At 35.5% G+C, this 22,148-nt stretch overlaps 1 pseudogene; it reads left to right on the forward strand.

The window, feature by feature from the left end:
- LOC114005987 (40S ribosomal protein S3a-like) overlaps positions 1-22,148 on the forward strand; it is a 56,375-nt pseudogene that overhangs the window by 26,747 nt on the left and 7,480 nt on the right.

Genomic DNA, 22,148 nt, shown 5'->3' on the forward strand with positions numbered 1-22,148 from the left:
CATTCTCCTCTTGGGATCTTGGGCACGCATGCACACACGCCCGACGTGAGTTTTAAGCCGCCGGGTCCAGGACGCCAACCGCGGTCGACTACGTGGGAGTCCAGCGACATAGCCATTACGCTAACTGCTAGTTCCCAGACTATTCTCTTTTAATATGCAATCTTTAAAAAGAAATCGAGTTTACAAATATCAACTTAAAATATAAACTATGGTTCACAGCTGGTAGGCAAAATTTGACAAAATACAGAGATAAGGATCACTTTATTATTGTAGACTTTTTAATGTAATGGTTCTCAATATTTTTATGTTTTAAATTCACTTTTAAATGTTAAATATTGGATACCTTGTTTGAAAGGATGAAGAAATTGGAAAAAAAAATCTCTAAACAAGTAAGCAGTACTCTAATCCAGTTGCTCCTAGAGTATAATAAAGTCTCACAGTGTCTTTAAATTCTTTAGTTATTGCTGTATCCAGAATGTACTGTTTGTCCATTGAGTCGCTTTCAAGGCAAGTCACATAACCTCTCTGGGACATAGTCATCATCATTTTAAAAGTAAATATGTATAACTAAGCAGTCTTCTCAAATCTCTTTTGTGAAACTTTAGTCTCTGAAAACTAATTTGATGTCTTTTTTTCTTCAGTGTACATCTGGCATTTCCTTTACATAAAAATACGCATGTATAATTGTCATGAAAAGAAAAGTGTTGGGAAAGGAAGGAAAACATGCCTCTGCATTTTCAAGTTGTAATGAAAGGCAGATACACATTGTTATAGGTTAAATTTCATCTCCCCAAATAATATGTTGATCACTATTAACTATCAATATGGTCTTATTTTGCAATAAAGACTTGGCAGGACTCATGAAGCTAAAATATGGTCATTAGGGTGACTTCTAATCTGATATAAACAGTGTCTTTATTAGAAAGGGAATTTTGGATATAAAGATAATATGAACAGAGAAGATGGAGGCAGAAATCAGAATGATGTATCTACAAGCCAAGGAATTCCAAAGATTGCCAGAAAAGCCAGGAGATAGGAGAGAGGGGGAAAAAATAGGAAGGGCCAAAGGGGTAGTGCAGTGGTAAAATGTGATGCCATATGAAGCTGGGCCACATGATAAGGTTCTTGTTTCATTTCCAGAAACTTCTGTGAGTGCATGCATACGCTCGTGGTCCCGTGCCACTGAGTCTGAGAACCCCACTGGAGGATCTCTCTCTCTCTCTCTCATACATGGAAGTAATTAGTAATTAATTAAAATAAAGAAGCGAGGAAGTACCTCCTCCTTTAGACACTTCAAAAACAGAGTGGCCTTAACGACATATTAATTACAGACTTCTTACCTCTAGAACTCTGAAAAAAGAGTTGTTTGCTTTTTGTTTTTTGTTTTCACCTAGTTTGTGATATTGTTTATGGCAGCCTTTGGAACTGATGAGCTCCTCAATTATTATTTTCCATTTGGACTACAAAAAGATTCACAGAGAAAGAAATAGGGACACAATCATTTCCTGTTTAGATGAGTAGACAGTATATTTTTCATGTGACTCTATATGAATAAGGAGTTATGTGGAATAGCATCACATTTGTTTTCTGTGTCTATTGTAAGAAATTAGCACACATGTAATAGTTTAAAACAAAATAATTATTTTCTCCTACAGTTCTGGAGACCAGAAATCCAAAGTCAATATGACAATCTGCATACCCTCTTGAGGCCCTTCCAGCTTTTGGTGGCTGTCAGCATTCCTTGACTTGTGGACACATCACTCTAGTCTCTTACTTCAAGGTCAGATAGTGTTCTATTTGTCAAGTATCCCTTGAATTTTACTTATCATTGACTTTCTTCGTTCTTTGATCATTTTCTTTAACACGTTTTATGAAGCTATCTCCGCTCTTAGAGTGCTTAATATGCCAATATGCATATTAATTCTCTGGGTAAGAATCTTGCCCTTGCTCATGTATGTGCCAAAAGTGTGCTGGATAATGCTGTAGACTCTTCCTGTTTGCCATGGTAAGATTTCTGAGACATTCTTTTTTGAACAGTACCAATTCTTTTGATGTCTACAGTATCACCTTTCTTTTAGGTTTGCATGTAGGTTGCCAAAAGAATCACACTCCATGTTTTCTAAAAGGCCTAAAAAAGCCCATTTATCAGGTATCTCTCTTCTTTCCTTTTGTGTACATCATTTTGGTGAATTACTGGAAGATGGCAGTTGCAGACAAAAGGCTTAATCTATGTTTTTCAGATGACAAATAATGAGATTTATCTTTTCAAATGATTACTCACTTCTTCTCTTAGGTAAAGCATTTCTTAGGTCCATGGCCCAATTTTTGGACAGATTTTTGAGTTTTCTTATTGATACATTTTAAGAATTTTTTAATTTTGAATAAATATATGTTCTATATGAGATACGTCTTTTGCAAATATTTCTCCAAGTCTGATTTGTCTTTTCATCCTCTTTACAGTATCTTTGGCAGAGTAGAATTTTTTTTTTAATTTTTTTGCCATAGGGTATGTGTACTCTCTGTAGAGAGAGAGAGGGGGGAAAGTGAGAAATCACCCCCCCCCCCAGGGGATGGGGGGGGATATCCAAGCCACAATCCCTTCTCTTCCGTTCTCCTCTCAGGATTTTCAGTATGCACGCACATGCACCTTGCATGATTTTGAAACATCGGGTTTGGGACTCAAACAGCTGTTGGCCATGTGGGAGTCCAACACTTTAGCTACCACACTACTTGATGGCCCCAAGGCAGAAATTTAACTTCAATAAAATCTATTTTTTCAAATTATATTTTTCATGAATCATAATGTTGGTTTTATGTGTAAGCAGTTATCAGCAAACCTAAAATCTAGATTTTCTCCAAGAGTCTCATCAAGGAATATTTTGGATTTCATGTGTTGTCTATGATCTAGTTTTATTTAATTTTTGTGAAAGATATGAGGTTAGTGGTCTTCATCTAAATTTATTTTTTTTAATGATTTTTGCCATAGGGCGTGTGTGCTCTCTGGAGAGAGACAGACAGAGACAGAGGAAGTGAGAAATCACCCTCGAAGAGGAGAGGAGATGGCTATGCTGTAATACCTTCTCCTCTTGTTTTTGTTTGTTCGTTTGTTTTTTTGGTACCCTGTATGATTTTCTCTTTTTTTGTTTGTTTTTGTTGTTTTTAATTAATTAATTTGCATTCATTCACTGAACATTGTCACAGCATACAAAATGTGATTTCCCATCCAGAATATACTGCATAGTGGCTTAATCATACATGTTATGGCCAACAATTTTCCATTTCTTGTTTCATGTACATGTATATTTATTATCCCATTTCTCACCCTCTGCCATTTCCCACACTCCTCTCACACTATCTCAGTTTTCCAGTTGTTTTTCTTCCCCCCACATTTTGTTGATTCACAAAATCACACAATTGCTTAACTAATCTAACTACTTTCAATAGCAAGCTCAGCTGATATATACATATCTATGAATACATGTCAGACTTTAGGGATGAAATTCTGAGGAGAATGAATATACTATAAGGTAGTTCCTAGCTGATGCTGTATAGCTTACTGCAATCATTAATTATGTATTTTTTACTGTATTTTTTAATTCCAAGAAAACAGTTTTAGCTTTAATGAATCAAAGAAATGCTAACGAACTATGCTTAAAACTTAAAGCCAGAAAACAGGTTGAAATTCTATTTAAATAATAGGTATATCAGCAACTCAAGACAGAACAAAAATACTTAACACCGGAAAACAAAGCCTAGAAGACAATAAGCAATGTTTTAGTCAAGAGTCATAAAATTCTATTTTATCAGTTCAATCTCATGTACTTAATCTATCTTCTCTTGTGGTCCAATCCTCCCGATAATATTCTGGGATATATATTCAACTCCAGACCTGTCCCCATGATTAAGTTAGCCATTTTTTTAGTTTTTAAACTCTTATTTCTGTGTGACTGTATTTAATTTTCCTGGTATAGCGCTCCCTGCAGAACTTCTTGGAGAGCTGGTTTGGTGTTGGTAAATTCTTTCTGGTTTTGTTTAGCTGAGCATGTTTTTGTCTTTTCTGCCCATATGAAGGATAATTTTGCTGGGTACAGTATTATTGGTTGAAATTGCTTTTCCCTTAACATTTTGAATATATTTTCCCTTTCTTTCCTCACTCACGTTGTTTCTGATGAGGGAGCCGCTGTCAGCCTGATAGGATATCTTTTGTAGGTAACTTGACGTTTCTCTCTTGCCAGTCTTAGTATGTTTTTGTCTGTGGTTTTGGTCAATCTGGCTATAATGTCTTTTGGAGAAGATCTTCTTGGGTTGATTCTATTTTAGGGTCCTTTGTATTTCTTGTAACTGGGTCTTTGAATGCCTCTCTAGGTTTGGAGAGTTTTCTTCCAGGATTTCATGGAATAGATTGTCAATGCCCTTATGGGTCTCTTCCCCTTCTGGGGTACCAATTATCCAGGTGTTTGGATGTTTGATGGTATCTAATATTTCTCATATATTATTCTCATTTTTGGGGGAAAATTTTCTCAGTCTTTGTGGTGGATTTTTCTAGGCCAGCAATTCTATCTTCTATATCTGAGATTTGTTTTTCAGTATGATCTAGTCTGCTTTTAATACTTTCAAGGGAGGTTTTGACTTCCTATATCGTAGTCTTAATCTCTAACAGGTCCATTTGATTCTTTTTTATAATGTATATTTCCACTTTTAGATCTTGCAAGAATTTCCTCACCTCTTGGAGCTTGTCAGTTTCTTCCCCTGCCTCTTCAGCAGTTCATTGTCTCTCTTCTCTTCAATCTCTGTGAACTTTGTCACCATGAAAATTCTAAATTCTTTGTCTGACTTTTCCATGAATTTCATCGTACTGTCTGAGGATGAAGAGGAGTTATTATTTTTCCTTAGAGGAGAGATATTTTCTTATATTTTTAATATTTCTTGTGACCCTGTGGTGATTTCTAGTTATCTAATGGATCGTGAGTTTCTCCCTAATTCTCGAAGTTCAATCTGAGCATTAAGAGATGTGCAGGAAGAGGCAATCTGCAATCTCTCCTCCATTTCGTTTTCACTCTTTGTGCATCAGAATCAGTGAAAATAGAGGAATTTTATGACCCTAATTGTATTCAGATATTGAGACCCTGTTCACTTGTACCTGTCTAGGCACTTAGCATGTAGGAGCTGAGAAGTCAATGAATAAAGATAAAGAAAAAGGAAAAGAATTAGAGAAGAGGAAAGAAGAAGAAAATATAAAATAAAAAGAAGAAAAAAGATAATTAAAATAACTTTAGATTTTAATTTTAAAAAGTAAAAATTGAAAACCACATTCCACCCAAAAGCAGTATTTCACATCTGAAGTTCAGGATCCATATGAAGATGGGCCTGGATTTGTGCCTTTCCTAAATAGAATTGGAAAAGGCACAATTAGCACAATAAAGAAGGGGCTTGAGAGCCCAGAGAATACTTTACCTTAAAAAAAATTAAAATAAAAAAAAAATTAAAAGACACAGACAAAGACAGAGAGACAAGAGAGAAATGGAGAAAAGGAGACAAGAAGCACTACCCACTAGAAATGAGTGTGGAGGGGGAAGTCTCAGCAGAAAATCTTCATTTTTAAGTCCCTGAAAGCAATATTTCACACTGAAGTTCAGGATCCATGTCCCTGTGTGATTTTCAAGCTGGCAGGTCTAGGACTTGCACCATGGTAAGTCATGTGAAAGACCAGTGCCTTAACCACCTAACCACCTGCTAGACCCTTAATATCTCCTTTTTTTTTTTTTTTTGCATGTAGATATACAGTTATCTTTTTTAAAAATTTAAAAATAATACAGTTATATTTTTAAAAAAAACAAAGATTATCTTTTTTTCATTATATTGCTTTGCCTCTTTTGTCAAAAATAGTAAATTATATGTATTGAGGTCTATTTCTAGGCTCCCTTTCTGTTCCATTGGTCTATTTGTCTCTTTTTCATTCATTAATACTTGTGCTTTGATTATAGTAGATTTTTTTTTGTGTTTTTGTTTCCTATTTTGCCAGAGAGCATATGTGCTCGCACAAGAAAGACAGACAGAGAGGGAGGCATGGAGGGAGGGAGAAAGCACTCCCAGCAAAATGTGGTCATGTTGAAATCCCTTCTCCCCTGTTTCTTCATCTGGTCAAGATGTTGAGGACACAGGCACACACATCTGGCATTTGTGTCAAGATCCTGGGGCTGGAATTCAAACCACATATCCAGCCATGGAGGATCTGACTTCCTTAACCACTAGGTCAGGTAGCCATCCCTGAATACTGTAGAACTTGTGTACTTCTTCTTGCATTTATATCTAAATATTTCATCTTGAGAGATGCTAATATAAATCATATTATGCTTTTTTGAAATTTTATTTGTTCATTGCTACTTTATAAAAAGTATTCCAAAGGAAAATTCATATTATTATAAAATTATGCATAGATTTCAATAATTTTCACAAAAATAAACATTCTTTAATTTCATTATTCTATGAACTCTTTTGAAGTCCCCTCTTATGGAGAAGAGACTTAGTGTAGTTTAATAACAATGTATTTTTTCTCCTTGCTATAACTGCCAATTAGTTTCAAGAGTTTTGTGGAGTTTTTTTTTTCAGATTTTCTGTGTTCATGCCATCTAACTAAAAAAATTATTATTTTAATTTTTTTTTATTTATTTATTTTTTTGGAGAGATTTTTTGCTATAGGGTGCGTGTGCTCGCCAGACAGACAGAGAGAGACATAGAGACAGAAAGCGAGAAATCACCTCCCAGGGAGGATGGTCATGCCACAATCCCTTCTCCTCCTTTCTCCTCTCGGGATCTTGGACACACATGCACACGCGCCCGGCGTGAGTTTTAAGCCACCGGGTCCAGGACGCGAACCGTGGTCGACTACGTGGGAGTCCAGTGACATAGCCATTACGCTAACTGCTGGTTCCCAAAAAACAATTTCATTTCTTTCTCCTCTATTAGGGCGTTATATTTCCTTTTTTTGTTTTATTGCAGTGGCTAAGGTTTCCAATACCATATTCAAAGGAGTAGTGAAAAGATACATCTTTGCCTTATTTCTTATGTTAATGGAAGAGCATTGTGTTTCTCTTTGTTAAGTATGATATTAGTTATAGGGCTATTGTTGCTTTTTTAAAAAATTATGTTGAGAAAGTTCTCTTTTATTCTTTGTTTGCCAAGAGTTTTTTCACACATGAATGGTAAATTTTGTCATGTAATTTTTGCATCTGTTGAAATGATCATATGACTATTCTTTTTTAGACTCTTGATGTGAGAAATTATATTAATGAATTTTTTAAATGCAAAACTAGCCTTGCATACCTGGGACTAATCGCATTTAGTTATTGTCTGTAATTTTTTTCATACATTGTTGAATCTCATTTGCTAATTTTTTAAAGTTTTGTGGCATCTTTATGAGAGATATTGATCTGTCGTTTTCTTTTTATGTCTTTGTCTTTTGTTGGCAATAAAGTAATGTTCGCCTCATTGAATGAATAAGGATGTATTTCTTTTGCTTCTGTCTTCTGAAAGAGATTATAAAACACTGGTATAATTTCTTCTTTAAATATTTGGTAGAATTCATCAGTGAACCCATCTGGGCCTGGTGCTTCCTTTTATCCAAAATTATTAATTATTGAGTTAATATCTTTAATAGATATTGACCTATTAAAAACATATTTTCTTTAACTAAAGGAAAAAAAGACTTCTTTTGTATCTTTGAAACAGGAGATATCTTTATAACTTGGAGCAAGTTACCCCCTAATGTTAGGCTCATTTTCTTCTATGAATATAGAATATAGAAGTGTTATCTCCCTTGATGTTTACATTTCAAAGATTTGGCACCAAATCTTTGAGAAAAATATTCTCAGGTTTTAAAATTGATGAGAGATTTAACAAATAGATTTACAGACATCTGAAAAAGTACAGCTTTTTGTTTGTTTTTAGAGAAGGAAGGTCAGTAGTCCAGGGCCCATTACGGCTAACAGTTAAGAGACCGGGATCTCACATGACTGGCCATGGTTTGAATCCCAGTTCAGTGTCTACAAAACCACTGGGAGCATGTGTGTGCAAACCCGAAATCCTGATGAGATGAACAAATGGATGAAAAGTATTATAGCATGACCTTGCTCTACTAGAGGATGATTTTTCTCTCTCTTTCTCTTTCTCTCTCTTTCTCTCTCTCTCTCTCTTTCTCTTTCTCTTTCTCTGGTGAGTGCTGTACCCTCTGGTGATTAACGTTTAGTACAACTGTGGGTAACATTAAACCATTTTGGCCAGTCTCTTTAGTTTTCTTTATCAAAAAAAAAATAATGCTCTAATATAGATAATAATGTTTTCAAAGACATGTACTTATAAACGTATTTACGAATAACTGTAAATAAATATTTGCTACATCATTTCTAACCTATGTGAAACTATTCAAGATGCCAAAGAGGTTTATAATTAAAAGATTAAAAATTAAATGAATGTTAAAGTTAGGCATTATTTATAAACTGAGAGAAGTTAGAATAGGGATAAAATTAGCCTATCTATTAATAGATGCAGGAGAATTAGTCTCTGTCTAAAACTTTTTTGCTCCTTATGTTTGGAAAAGTACTCTAAACACATTGGAATGTGAAGGCGATTTTCTGAAATAAAGGCTGGCTATGGCCACAGTCATGTATTCTGCTTTCACTGGGGAACCTCTCAGTGAACACAAACTTGTCAGAACAAATTTATCTTATGTAACAATTTTGGCTTCTAGTTTATCCATGTACTCACCACTATGAACTCAGTGTGTAACAATTTTCTGATCCAAATAAAATTCAGATTTACAGACACGTGCTCAGAAAGCTTGTGTGGATCAAATAACCCTTGTGATGTATTTGTCATAGTCAAAGCATAGAAACAGAAATAAATAGGTAAAATTTACTTTGAAATGAAGATAGACACAAAATTAAAGAAGAAAATCCCCTATATTTTGGAGAAGTTCTTTGATATTTTCTGAACACCAAATGCCCTCATGTGTTCTCATTTCTGTCATGTGAATAATACTGGCTCAAAGCCAATAAATTGACCCATATAAGAAGGGGCTTGAAAAAGTCTGACATTGGTATGCTAAACATTGAATACTAGAATAATTATTACCGAAGAAAATATGGACTTGGTTTTTCTTTTTCGAATGGTAGAACATACTAAGTATCACTCAGAATTTTTTCAGTGTAGTTAACTCAAAGTATGAGGAAACAAAACATTCTTCAGTTGTATACCATTTACAATGCTCTATTTTTTCTTCAGAGAGATTTTTACTATAGTGTGTGTGTGCTCACCAGAGAGACAGAGACTAAAAGAAAGAATGTGAGAAATCACCCCCCAGGGGTGATGGCCACATTGCAATCACGTTTCCTGCATTCTTCCCTCAGGATTTTGGGCACGCATGCACATGTACCTGGCATGGGTTTAAGTCACCAGGTCCAGAACTTGAACCATGGTCTACTATGAAGAAGTCCAGCGATATAGCCATAATGCCATCTGCTAGGCCTCTATTTTTATTTTCTGTAGTACTCAGTCAAAATGAGAATTGCATTCTATCTTAATCATATTGTATTCTGATCTAATTAAATGGGCATGCATTTATTCATGAGCCAGGACTGTAATTTCGTATAACTCACTTTGTTTTTCTGGTGAGAAATATAAAAACGTGGGACCAGCAGTTAGCGTAATGGCTATGTTGCTGGACTCCCATGTAGTTGACCGCGGTTCGCGTCCCAGACCTGGTGGCTTAAAACTCACGCCTGGCGCGTGTGCGTCGTGCCCAAGATCCCGAGAGGAGAATGGAGAAGAAGGGATTGTGGTATGGCCATACCCCCTGGGGGGTGATTTCTCGCTTTATATCTCTCTGTCTCTCTCTGTCTGTCTGGCGAGCGCACACGCCCTATAGCAAAAACCTCTCAAAAAAAATGTACTGAAGATATTGATTCATCTGTTTCTTTATTTATTAATACTTCCTTACTTGTCAAAGCTATAATCAAAGTTAGAGGAAAAGGTTGGACTGGGAATCGGATTCTTTATCTCATAGCCATATCATTCTTGGAGTAATGGAATGTACAGTAAGCTAATAAATGACAATCAAAGTATGTATAATTTAATCTTGCCATTGACTTGTGTGTATGTGTGTGTGTGTGTGTGTGTGTGTGTGTGTGTGTGCTATAGAGTGCATGTGCTCACAAGACACAGAGAGAGGGATACAGAGAGGGAGGGAAAGTGAGAACTCTCTCCCTATGGGGTATGGCCACTTCATAATTCCTTTTCTTCTTCCTCTTCTTGAGAGTTTGAACATGCTTGCACAGAAGCCCAACATGTTTTTAAGTTGTCAGGTCTGGAATTTGAACTGTGAAGTCAACCATGTGGGACCCAAGCACTTTAACCTTCACGCCATCTGCTGACTCCAATTTCCATTGACTTTTTGCTTAATTTAGAAAAATTAATAGGGACCAGTGATGTTGTAATACTTACATTGCTAGATTCCCACATCGCTATTTGAGTCCTAGACATAGTGACTTGAAAATCACGCTGAGCAAGTGTGCATACATGCACAAGATCACAGAAGGAGAATGGAGGAGAAAGGATTGTGGCAGGGCCATCTTCCCTAAGTAATGATTTTTCACCTTCCCGCTCCTCACTGTCACTGTCACTGGAGAGTGCACATGTCCTATGACAAAAACAAAAAAAACCCAAAAAAACAAAAAAAAACCCTCTTAAAAAAGAAAAAAAATTATATCAAAGACATATGAAATACCTTTTATTTAGCCACTATCTTTCTGAAAAAAAGAACACTTATGCATTTCATTATATCCAGTCTCAAAATAGTATTTAGCAGAAAATAGTCAGACTCATAAATCCAATTACTTTAAAGTACCTTTTGATTGAACAGAACCAAAATGAGCACTAAGTGAGAGTTCCCAGAACAACTGAATGCATGGTTGTGATAGAATGAGCTTGAGATATCTGTTTTGTTTCCATGAGTTCATTAGTGACTTGCATTGCAGGTTAAACCTCCAGTATTGGGTGAGGGCGCAGCTATTTAATATAGAACTCAGTATATTTTTGTGTGAGATTGAAATTTGTATAGGGGATAATGACCATAATTATTCATTATGTAGCCCATCACTGTATCAATCACAGAAAACACATGCAGTAAAAGTATTGCTGGTAAAACTGTGTATCTGAGTCATTGAAAGTTTTATAGAAGTACTTCTACAAAGTAAAATCACTAAGTTCTGCACAACATAACAACTTCCAATAATCTGATAGAGTATTACAGTAGACTTGTTTAATTACATTACTATCCACCCAAATCTGAAGTAAATTATAGCTTGCAAAATTACTGCAGTAACCGCCAACTGACAAGCTAAACACAATAGGTTATAAATAGGGATATGAAAATTTCAACCTGTTTGAAAGTAAGGGGTGGCACATAGCATCTGCTTTTACTTTTCTTAAGGGACTTAATACATACATGATAAGAACATTTTCATATATATATGATGAGGAAATCCATATGATATGATGTCAAAATATTGAAGAAAGAACCTAAGAACCTATTATCTAAAGTATTAAAAAAAGATAAGAAGTTCTCTTTAGAAATAATGATAGGTTTTCACCTATTGCCCTGTTTTGTCACTTCTTCTACTAGTGTAAGGGGAAAGGCTATTTTATGGGGCAACATGTGGGGCCCAGAGGTGCAGGATGGTAGAAGAAAATCATCTCCCCACAGTCCAGCAACAGAAAGTTGCTTCAACTTTTCAGATTCTTCTTAAATGTTTTATTTTAATCACAGTATGGTCTACCTCTTAAAAGGATTCTATTTTAGTAACTTTCAGAATAAAGGCTTTGGATAGATTCCATTTTTAATATGCTGTATTGTGTACCATCCATAGACCAAAGTCTTCTCTTCTTCAAAGCATATCTAATTTCTGCTCTACCACTGTCAATGTATGTGTAATGCAAGAATACTTACAAATTGGTTTAAGCTGCATATGAATGCAAAGAATCACACTGTAAAGTATTGTTTTCATATTTGTTTTTCCTTAAATCTTCATTTAATTGACTGCCATGGGCAGAAAAACATCCTAAAAAGAGAATAATAGCCTCTCTATGCTGAAAAGATAAATGTATGCAGGACAATATTAATTACTAGTCGTAATTATACAAGATAAATGTGTGCAACAAAGAGTTTTCAAGAAATAAGGTTCCTCAGCATTGCTCTTTCCCACGTTTATTAGTTTATTAAATAACTTTATGTCACAGTAAAATTCCTTTTATTAGCCTAAAGCAGAAGTGAGAGTTTTAGCAATTAGTTATAAATTGATTCAGTCTCAAAACTGTAGCTGTTAATGTAATTATGTAAAATTAGCTATAAAATGAACCAACTGCTCAAAAATAAATGTAACAGATAGCAAGACAGTGATCACTATTAACCTCCACAGAAAACACAGTATAATACCCAAAGGGATGTGATTACTTCTCTAGAATATCAACATTCTTTTTCATTTTCTACTCTATGAAAGATTTTTAAAAAATAACTAACATGCATTCAACAAATATTTAATGTTTACTTTGAAGGCAAAAAAGCATAATTAGATGTAGATGTTTACTTCTCATTGGATAAATAACAAAATGTTAAGTCAAGTCAAATCCCTAATTTCAAGATTTTCCTTAATGGCACATACTGGTGAAACAGAAGCACAGCCTGGCATAGCTATGTTTCATTTGCCCTGGGCTCTGTGTCTGAGTTGCAACAGGTTGGAGGGATTATGGTTTTGAGAATATCAATCATAGGGGATGGTCAAGCCATCATTTTAACAACTCATCTTTCTTCACTGCTAATTCTACTACATACTGACTCTGGGTGAAGGGAAAAGAGGGTATCTTTGTATACTTGATTTGCATGCCATTTTGCAAGATGTTACAAAAATGTGCATTTGTGAGGGGTAAATAATTTTTAAAAAACCGGACAAACAATAATATTGACAATTCTTCCTAGCTTGGATAAAAAAGTGATACATTATTAAAAACAAAGAGAATTGGTCAACACATAATTTGGACAAGTTGTATTCTCTGGAAAGTAAATTGAGGAAAGATTGATGTATAAATAAAGTGTCAATTAAATCTTTGCCTCCTGAAATTTCAGACAACTAATATGATAAAATAAATAGGTGCCTTAGAAATTGAAGATTTTGGAGTTAGTGCCTTTTTTGAACATCATCACTGTTTCTGGCAGGACATGGTTTCATCTCTCATGTGGAGTAAATGAAATATCCAAACTGATTAGCCCAAACCTAAATCTAATCACAAATCCTGCTTTGCTTCCTGTTTCCCTTAGAATGATATATCAGGTCTTTTGTCCAATGCATAATTCAGCAACTAGTATATGCACCTCTCCAAGTACTGTACATATGTTCCTGCACATTTGCTGTCCACCCCTCTCATGCTCATTGAAGTCATGCCCAGTCTTAGACAATTCCTCCCAACTTCAGAATCATCCTGTTAGCAAGAATATCTCTAAATCCTGTTTTGACATAAAGGAACTTTCTAATTTCAAAGTTAACCAACAACATACATCCTTTGATATGTTTTATGATCACACTTGTAGAATTGAAAACTCCTCCTTGAATTTTCACTATACTGTGCCCCAATGTCCATTTTAGCATTATCGACACTCTTGATTTTGTTTTGCAATCCTTCCAATTGGCAGAGGGTATATATACTTACAAGAGATGGAGGTTGGGGGAGGGAGGCATGGAGAAAACATCACCCAGTGAAGCATGGTCAAATCACAATCCCTGCTCCTCCCTTTCTTCATCTTGTTACTATTTTGGTCATGTACATGGTTTAAATCCAAAGCTAAGATTTGAACTATGGTCAACCAACTGGGTTCTGGCTTCCTTAACTACTAGGCTAGGAGGCCAACCTAACATTGTTGATTTTAGCATAACATCTTCATCTACTAGTCTGTATGCTTCCAGAAGCTGGGACTACATTTTATTTGCATTTCTAACCACAACATCTGATACAGACTAGGTACTTAATGAAGACAATGAATGAATGATACTGACTCAAATACTATGAAAACAAGAAAGCATAGCCTTTCTAGGGCTGAAAAGATAAATGTATGCAGGACAATAGTAATTACAAGTCATAATTATATAAGATAAGTGTGTACAACAAAGAGTTTTTAAGAAATAAGATTTCTTATTAGTAAGATGTGAGGAAATAGTAAAGTAACTGATAATCACGGGAAAATTTCTGGAGGAAAAAAAAATTCTCATTATCTGTGGTTTGGGATGACTACCCAAATTTGATAAATAAAATATGTTGGGACCAACAGATGACATAATGACTATGCTGCTGGACTCCCATGTAGTCGACTATAGTTTGAGTCCGGGACCTGGTTGTTTGGCTACAGATGAGTCTCTTATACTGGTTTCTTCTCCACTTCTAGGCATCTTAGACAACTGACAACAGATTATCTTTGCTGTTTCCTCCTTTATCATACAATCCCTTGTTTATGCCATATTTTTTAATGACTTGTAGTTTTATTATACCTGCTACCTAAACAATCACTGACTTTTTTGTTTGTGCCTGTTTATTTTTCCCATAATATATAAATGAAAGCTTTGATATTAGAGATTCTGATTTGAGAGGTCTCAACTAGTGTCCATAACTGTATCTTTATTTAGAGTCCAATGGCAGACATGACACTCAGATGTCCTAGGCCCTTTCCTGTCTAGTTAATTTTCTCTATGTTTGGCCTTCACATTTACTCTAATGAAGAAAGAGAAGTAATACCATCTGACCTCAAAATCTGCATGTTGTTTTAGCCATTTGACCAACTTTTCATTTTGTTATTACTGATGGGAGAAATTTTTGTTGTTCTTGTTTATTTATTTATTTTCAGAGTGACAGGCACCTTTAGCAGAGTCTAATCCATGGTCCTCCTCATGCAGGTGCACCTGACCTGTTAAGGTAAACCTAGGTTCTGGATTCTCCAGGATTGCACATTATCACCTCAACTTCTTACACCACTGGTTGTCACTGATTAAAGAATTTATGCAAGGAACCAGAAAATGGCATAGAAGTTATGTTGCTGGACTTCCACATGACTGACCATGATTTGAGTCCTGGACCTGGTAGTTTGAAACTCACACCAGGCACATGTTTGTGTGCACAAAAGCCTGGGAGAAGAATGAAGGAGAAAGGACTGCAGCATAGCCATTACCCCTGGGGGATAATTTCTCACTTTCTCACTCACTATCTCTGTCTCTGTCCTTCTGGTGAGCACACATGCCCAGAAACAAAAAAACTTTTTAAAAATTATGCAAAAGATTAAGGCATAATAGAAATATGATTTTAGAGTCAGTCTAATCAACATTGTTTCCATACCCAGTCTTTAGTAACTGTATTACTCTGGGCATTACAGCCTCCTTACCATTAATAAAGATTAAATTAGATAATATAAATGAAGCATCAGGTTTTAATTGCTTTTCCCATGATCTAACTATGCAGATTTGTAAGTTCTTAGAAAGTAAGTTACCTGTCTTTCTCCACATGATTATAAACTGCAGAACTACTTAAAGCTATTCAAGCTATGTATTTCATAATTCTACATAGCATCTTCATTTTTTTGAAGCTCAATTATACATAGCAATGTTTGTACCCCAGTAAGATGTGTGCATGGAAACTAGTTAATGTGTATCTGTGTTGGGATAAATAATTAAACTTTTGACCCAAAGTAATAAGTGCTTACACTTTTGAGAGAGAAAAATGAAGAGTTTGTTTATCTTTCACATTTTCATCTCAGTTAAAAACTAATACCTGGGGGCCCAGCAGGTGACATTGTGGTTAAGGGCACTGAACTCCCACAAACTGACCACTTGAACTGTGGTCAGTTCAAGTCCTGGACCTGGTAGCTTGCTCTCTCTCTCTTCTCTCTCTCATATGTCTCTGGTCAAAATGAAAAAATAATGATAATAAATAAATAATTATTTTTAAAAATAACACTTGGAATATAACATCTTCCTCATTCATTTTTAGAGTTCACTACTAGCCTATCTAATGAGAAACATTAATGATGAAGGGCTTGCTGTTATCTAGGGAAGAAGTGTCTCAAGAGACTTGGTAATAAGACAATGTCTTATGAAGCAGCACTGGTATTAGCCAGCACAGGGTGGACATATGCACTGATGTCTCCAGGGACACATCTGAAATGGGACACATCGCTTTCAACTTCATTGTAATGATACAATGACATGGAGGTGTTACATTTTCTGTTCTCCTGACAATGATTTCTACAGTTTTTCACAATGGATCAGTGGTGAAACAATGTGGTGATTTTTTGAGATTGGGAAGTTAATAAAGAGTCATCTAATAGTATCACTTTTTGAGTTTCTAGTTGGATAGTCAGGTGTTCAAATGGCATTTAAGTGTCAGAGTCCACAGCAAAGAAGCATTAGTTTCACTTTTTATTTGAACTCTCTGAGAATAAAAATTGTCTATAACCATGATATTAATTGCTATTGTTTAAAATCAGTATTAAATGTTTTTCTTCTTCTTTTTTTTTTTTGAGAGGTTTTCGCTCGGGGTGAGTTTTAAGCCGCCGGGTCCAGGACACAAACCACGGTCGACTACTTGGGAGTCCAGCGACATAGCCATTACGCTAAGTGCTGGTTCCCAAATGTTTTTCTTCTTGAAAGGAATCTTGCCAGTAGTCTTTGTGTTAAATATATGTTTATATATGTTCATTCCTGTTTGTGTTAAATATATGTTTAGATATGTTCATTCCTGTTTTACATAGTTTTATTTTATTTTTAATTTGCCAGAGGGAATATTCACTTGCAAGAGAGATGAAGGGGAGAGAGAGAGAGAGAATGAGAAAGAATCCCCCATGTACGTGGTTATATTGCAACCTTTTCTTCTCCAGTTCTCCCTTCTTTCAGAATTCTGGGCATATACACAAATATGCTTCCAGCGTGTTTCTCAAAACTTGGGGGATCCAGGACTCAAAGCAGCTTATTTAATCATCAAGCCATGGGCTGGCCCTACAAAGAGAATTTAACTATTGGCCCTTGAAATAGCATGTGTGTGTGTGTGTGCGTGTGTGTGTGTGTGTGTGTTTAAGAGATTTTTGCTATAAGGAGATCGGAACAGTCCCTTCTCCTCCATTCTCCTCTCGGGATCTTGGGCACGCACGCACAGGCGCCTGGCATGAGTTTTAAGCCACCGGGTCCAGGACGCAAACTGGGGTCGACTACATGGTAGTCCAGCGACATAGCCATTACACCAACTGCTGGTCCCGAGTTTCCTCTCTTGTGTTTAATTTGACACTCCTGTGCTGCAAGGCAAATTAATCAATTCTTTAAAAGTAAAGTAGGAAATATTTTCTGGTTTATTGCTTTCTTGAAATTTTTTAACCTCTAAAGGCTTATAAAATGATAATTTTGTAGATGTGTCTGGTTTAATTTAGGCCCTTCAAAATTGAATTATGGGGGGAACCAGCAGTTAGTGTAATGGCTATGTCGCTGGACTCCCACGTAGTCGACCGCGGTTCGCGTCCTGGACTCGGTGGCTTAAAACTCATGCCGGGTGCGTGTGCGTGTGTGCCCAAGATCCCGAGAGGAGAATGGAGGAGAAGGGATTGCGGCGTGACCATCCCCCCTGGGGGGTGATTTCTCGCTTTCTGTCTCTATGTCTCTCTCTGTCTGTCTGGCAAGTGCACATGCCCTATAGCAAAAACCTCTCAAAAAAAAAAAATAATTGAATTATTTGAATTATCGGGCTAACCCTATAGTCTGGTAGTTGAGATAACTGGATTCCATGTGGCTGATTGTTTGGTTTTGAGTCCCAGACTCCATGGTTTGAGCAGCATGCCAGGCAGGTGCGCATGCCCAAAATCCTGAAAAGAGTGAGGGATGGGAAAGGGACTGCAGCATGACCATCCTCCATATTGAGCAGGGTGTGTTGCTTTCTTTCTCTGTTTCTCTGGTGAGCATCTATGCTCTCTGGCAGAATTTGTAATAAATGGATTATGCATTTTAAATATTCTTAACAGTGAAACTTGTATTTAATAATGACTTGCGTGGAGGTGGAAATGCTGAAAACAGTGCTGCTGGCCTTTGGCTCTCAACTACAGATGCAGTGTTCACTAATAGCTCAGTGAGTGTTTGTCTCTTCAGAGATGACGCTGCACAGCAATTCCATTTACACTGTGAACAAGGGCATAGAAAGCTATTTTGAAAGAGGTGATGCTGAGAAATAAGCTTGTCAGCTTTACTTCTGGCAGCCCTCCTGAACGAAATGTCCACTCTTTCTGTTATATAGGCTACCTACACATAGTTTTATTAGGCAAGCACCAATGATATATTCCATAGTAGACTGACAGTGGGGAAAAACTACCCAAAATGAGTTTTATCAAAGTCTGTAAACAGACGATTTTATTGTACATAAAAGTAAATCAGCCTGTGAGTAGACATCAGTTTTTGGAATTAAAAAATGTAGTGTTGTTGCTTTGAAAAACCATATTGTCTCCCACAAAGAGGTACAACAACGAAATACATAAAAATGTATAAAACAAAAAAGACTCAGTGTTGATATATTACAAAAATATCACCTTAATTCTAAAGTTCTACTCTAAACTTCTATTTAAAATTATGAATTATAGGAGCCAGCACGTGGTGTGGTGATTAAGGTACTTGATTTCCATATGGTCGACTATGGTTCGAGTCCTGGACCTGGTAGCTTGCTTTCTCACATTCTTTCTTTCTCTCTCTAGGTCTCTCTCTGGTCAAACAAGTAATAATAAATATAAATAAAATAATATTTTTAGAAAAAAATTATGAATTATAAACTCTTCAGAAAAATATTGAATTATCCAGAGCAGAATAAGGAAAGTTGCTAATCAAATCAGGCACCTGAATTACTTTTTCTAAAAGCTTTACTAGAAGAAAAAGTCCTTGCATATTGTATTTCTAGTTCAGTCATCCAGAGTTATTTCATGACTTATACTGTGGAAAAACACTACATGGATTCTAACAACAAAAAAGTTCTATATATCTATATTTTGCACATTAAAAGAGAACTGAGGTTCTCGTACTGCTTATTACATCAGATAATTTTATGAGGAGTAATTATTCATTTATAAATTAGTTTGTGAATAATATTTACATGGTCAAAGCAGAGTTCTTGTGAGGATAAGATGGAATAATGAATATAAAATTCTTTCTATGTACTATAAATTTTTTAAATGCTCTATATTTTAGGTTACTATTTTTGTAATCATCAATTCTTACTGCTCTACTAATGTCATTTTTAGTTCTATGAAACCAAACACAAAATAAACATGATCATAGCAAAAGGTAAGAGTAGCTTGCTTTCTCACATTCTTTCTTTCTCTCTCTAGGTCTCTCTCTGGTCAAACAAGTAATAATAAATATAAATAAAATAATATTTTTAGAAAAAAATTATGAATTATAAACTCTTCAGAAAAATATTGAATTATCCAGAGCAGAATAAGGAAAGTTGCTAATCAAATCAGGCACCTGAATTACTTTTTCTAAAAGCTTTACTAGAAGAAAAAGTCCTTGCATATTGTATTTCTAGTTCAGTCATCCAGAGTTATTTCATGACTTATACTGTGGAAAAACACTACATGGATTCTAACAACAAAAAAGTTCTATATATCTATATTTTGCACATTAAAAGAGAACTGAGGTTCTCGTACTGCTTATTACATCAGATAATTTTATGAGGAGTAATTATTCATTTATAAATTAGTTTGTGAATAATATTTACATGGTCAAAGCAGAGTTCTTGTGAGGATAAGATGGAATAATGAATATAAAATTCTTTCTATGTACTATAAATTTTTTAAATGCTCTATATTTTAGGTTACTATTTTTGTAATCATCAATTCTTACTGCTCTACTAATGTCATTTTTAGTTCTATGAAACCAAACACAAAATAAACATGATCATAGCAAAAGGTAAGAAAAGTATAATAAAAAGGAAAAAGAATAATTATACATACCAGGAGACATAAACTATTAAAATATTTTCTCAAAAAAAAAAGAAAGAAAAAGAAAATACTTTCTTTCTTTCTTGTTTAGAGGTTTTTGTTTTTTGTTTTTTTTTTTTTGCTATAGGGCACATGTGCTCTTCAGAGAGACAGAGAGAGACAGAAAAGGAGAGCTCATCTCTTTCGGGGGCAGGCCATGCCATAATCCCTTTTCCTCCATTCTCCTCTCAGGATTTTGGGTTCTCATGCACATGCACCAGGTGTGAATTTTACGCTGCTGGGTCTGGGACTCAAGTGGTTGTTGACTATATGAGAGTACAACAATGTAACCATTACACCATCTACTGGTCCCTGTAGCTTTATTTTTTAATTTGCCAGTGAGTGAGTGTGGTCTCTAAAGAAAGAAAGAGAAAGTGAGAAAGAATTTCCTCCACAATAAGGTTTGGCCAAAATCCCTGTGGCCGTGTAAGATCCCTTCTTCTCCACTTTTACCTCCTTTGGGGATCTTGGACAAACATACACACATGCCTAACTCACTCCCTAAGTTGATAGATTGAGACCTCAATCACACGTTCTGCCATGTGAGATTCAGCTATCTTAACAACATTATTGACTGTCCACAAAATACTTTCTAGGAAAATTTAAGAGCCCTGAGATGTGTCAGATTTTCTCCTTCCTGTGTTCACTGATAATATAGTCAGGTCTTCATATATTAATAAACAAACATTTAAGTTACCCTATGAATTACTTGGTATCATATTCAGTTTCTGTTCCATTTATTTTCAAACTCTCACTGAATGTCAGGCTAACTGTATAATGTCAGTATCTAGTGAGAAGTTGTTGAATCCATTGTATTGGTCATCACTAAGGCATGAGAATAGCATAGGATGAAACTTTGAACCAATTAAGAGCTCTCTTGGAAGCCATTAGAAGTGCTTGTTCCTTCAAGACTACTGTAACAGTGTCAGAGCTCACTGATGAGTGGCAGGAAATTTCGATTTCACTCCTTTTTTTTTTTTTTTGTAAATCATTTTGTGCACACTGCTGCAGAGCATAACTTCCTCAGACATATGTGGGTTCTGGTAACCATTTTTCTTTGCAATTCTCTCAAGGAATATCTACAATAGTTATATATTGGGCTGTTGGAAAAGTCATGATGTATTTTCTCTATGCAGAAAGGTGTCATGACTTTTTTGATGACCTAACAGAAACGCAGTTGACATCCATTAGGCCATGGAAAGCCAACTTATCCTTTGTGGCCTATTCGCTGATGTTGTATAGTCCCATGATAATGAATTTAGTTGTGCAAATTGCAGTGCTTTATGGTTTAACCAGATTTTTACTAGCTTTTTAATTGCTGCAAACATATTCATTATTATAAAAATTCTCAAGTTAAACAGTACAGAGGATTCAAACTGAATCTGTTACCATTACCAGAAACTGAATGAGAGGTATTTCTAATGCTCTTGAAGCTTCTTGTGTTAAGGAGCCCCAAGTTGATGAGTCAGGGAATGATCAAAACCACAAAATCCATGGATTATCTTACTGGGAGACATCAATATTATTATTTTAGGAAGAAATTTTCCAAATTCTATTTTTCAAAAAGTCATATTAATCATAATCTACATAAAATTATTAGTCAATATGCATTGGATGTCTAGAGAACACCTAGGTTTTTGTGAGTAGATTTTATGATATGTAATGTTTGAGAAGTTAATACTTTCTATAATTTAGGTCTCTGATGTCATTAATGTTGCAAATGAATCCTACTGACAGGACCTTTTACTGCTAATATGGTGGTACAAATGCCAGAGGCTCATAGAATATTTTAGTACAACCAGATAGATTGCCCAGCTTCTCTGCTGGTGTTTAACATACATCCACAAATTCAAGAACAAACTTGTTTTTATTTCTCTTTTTTTTGTTTGTTTGTTTTTAGAGAGAGCTCCCCTCCACATAAAGCAATTTTACAGATATTCTTTCCTTCTTTTTCCTCTCTCTCTCTTGTGGGAGGCTGCACATCAGCGAATATCACCCTTAGGTTTTGGTTTCTCAGCAAACAATTACACAATGCCAAAGGCCATGATTGGCTCCC

This window comes from Tupaia chinensis, unplaced genomic scaffold, assembly GCF_000334495.1.
Source record: "Tupaia chinensis unplaced genomic scaffold, TupChi_1.0 Scaffold145147_1, whole genome shotgun sequence".
Classification (NCBI taxonomy): Eukaryota; Metazoa; Chordata; class Mammalia; order Scandentia; family Tupaiidae; genus Tupaia; species Tupaia belangeri.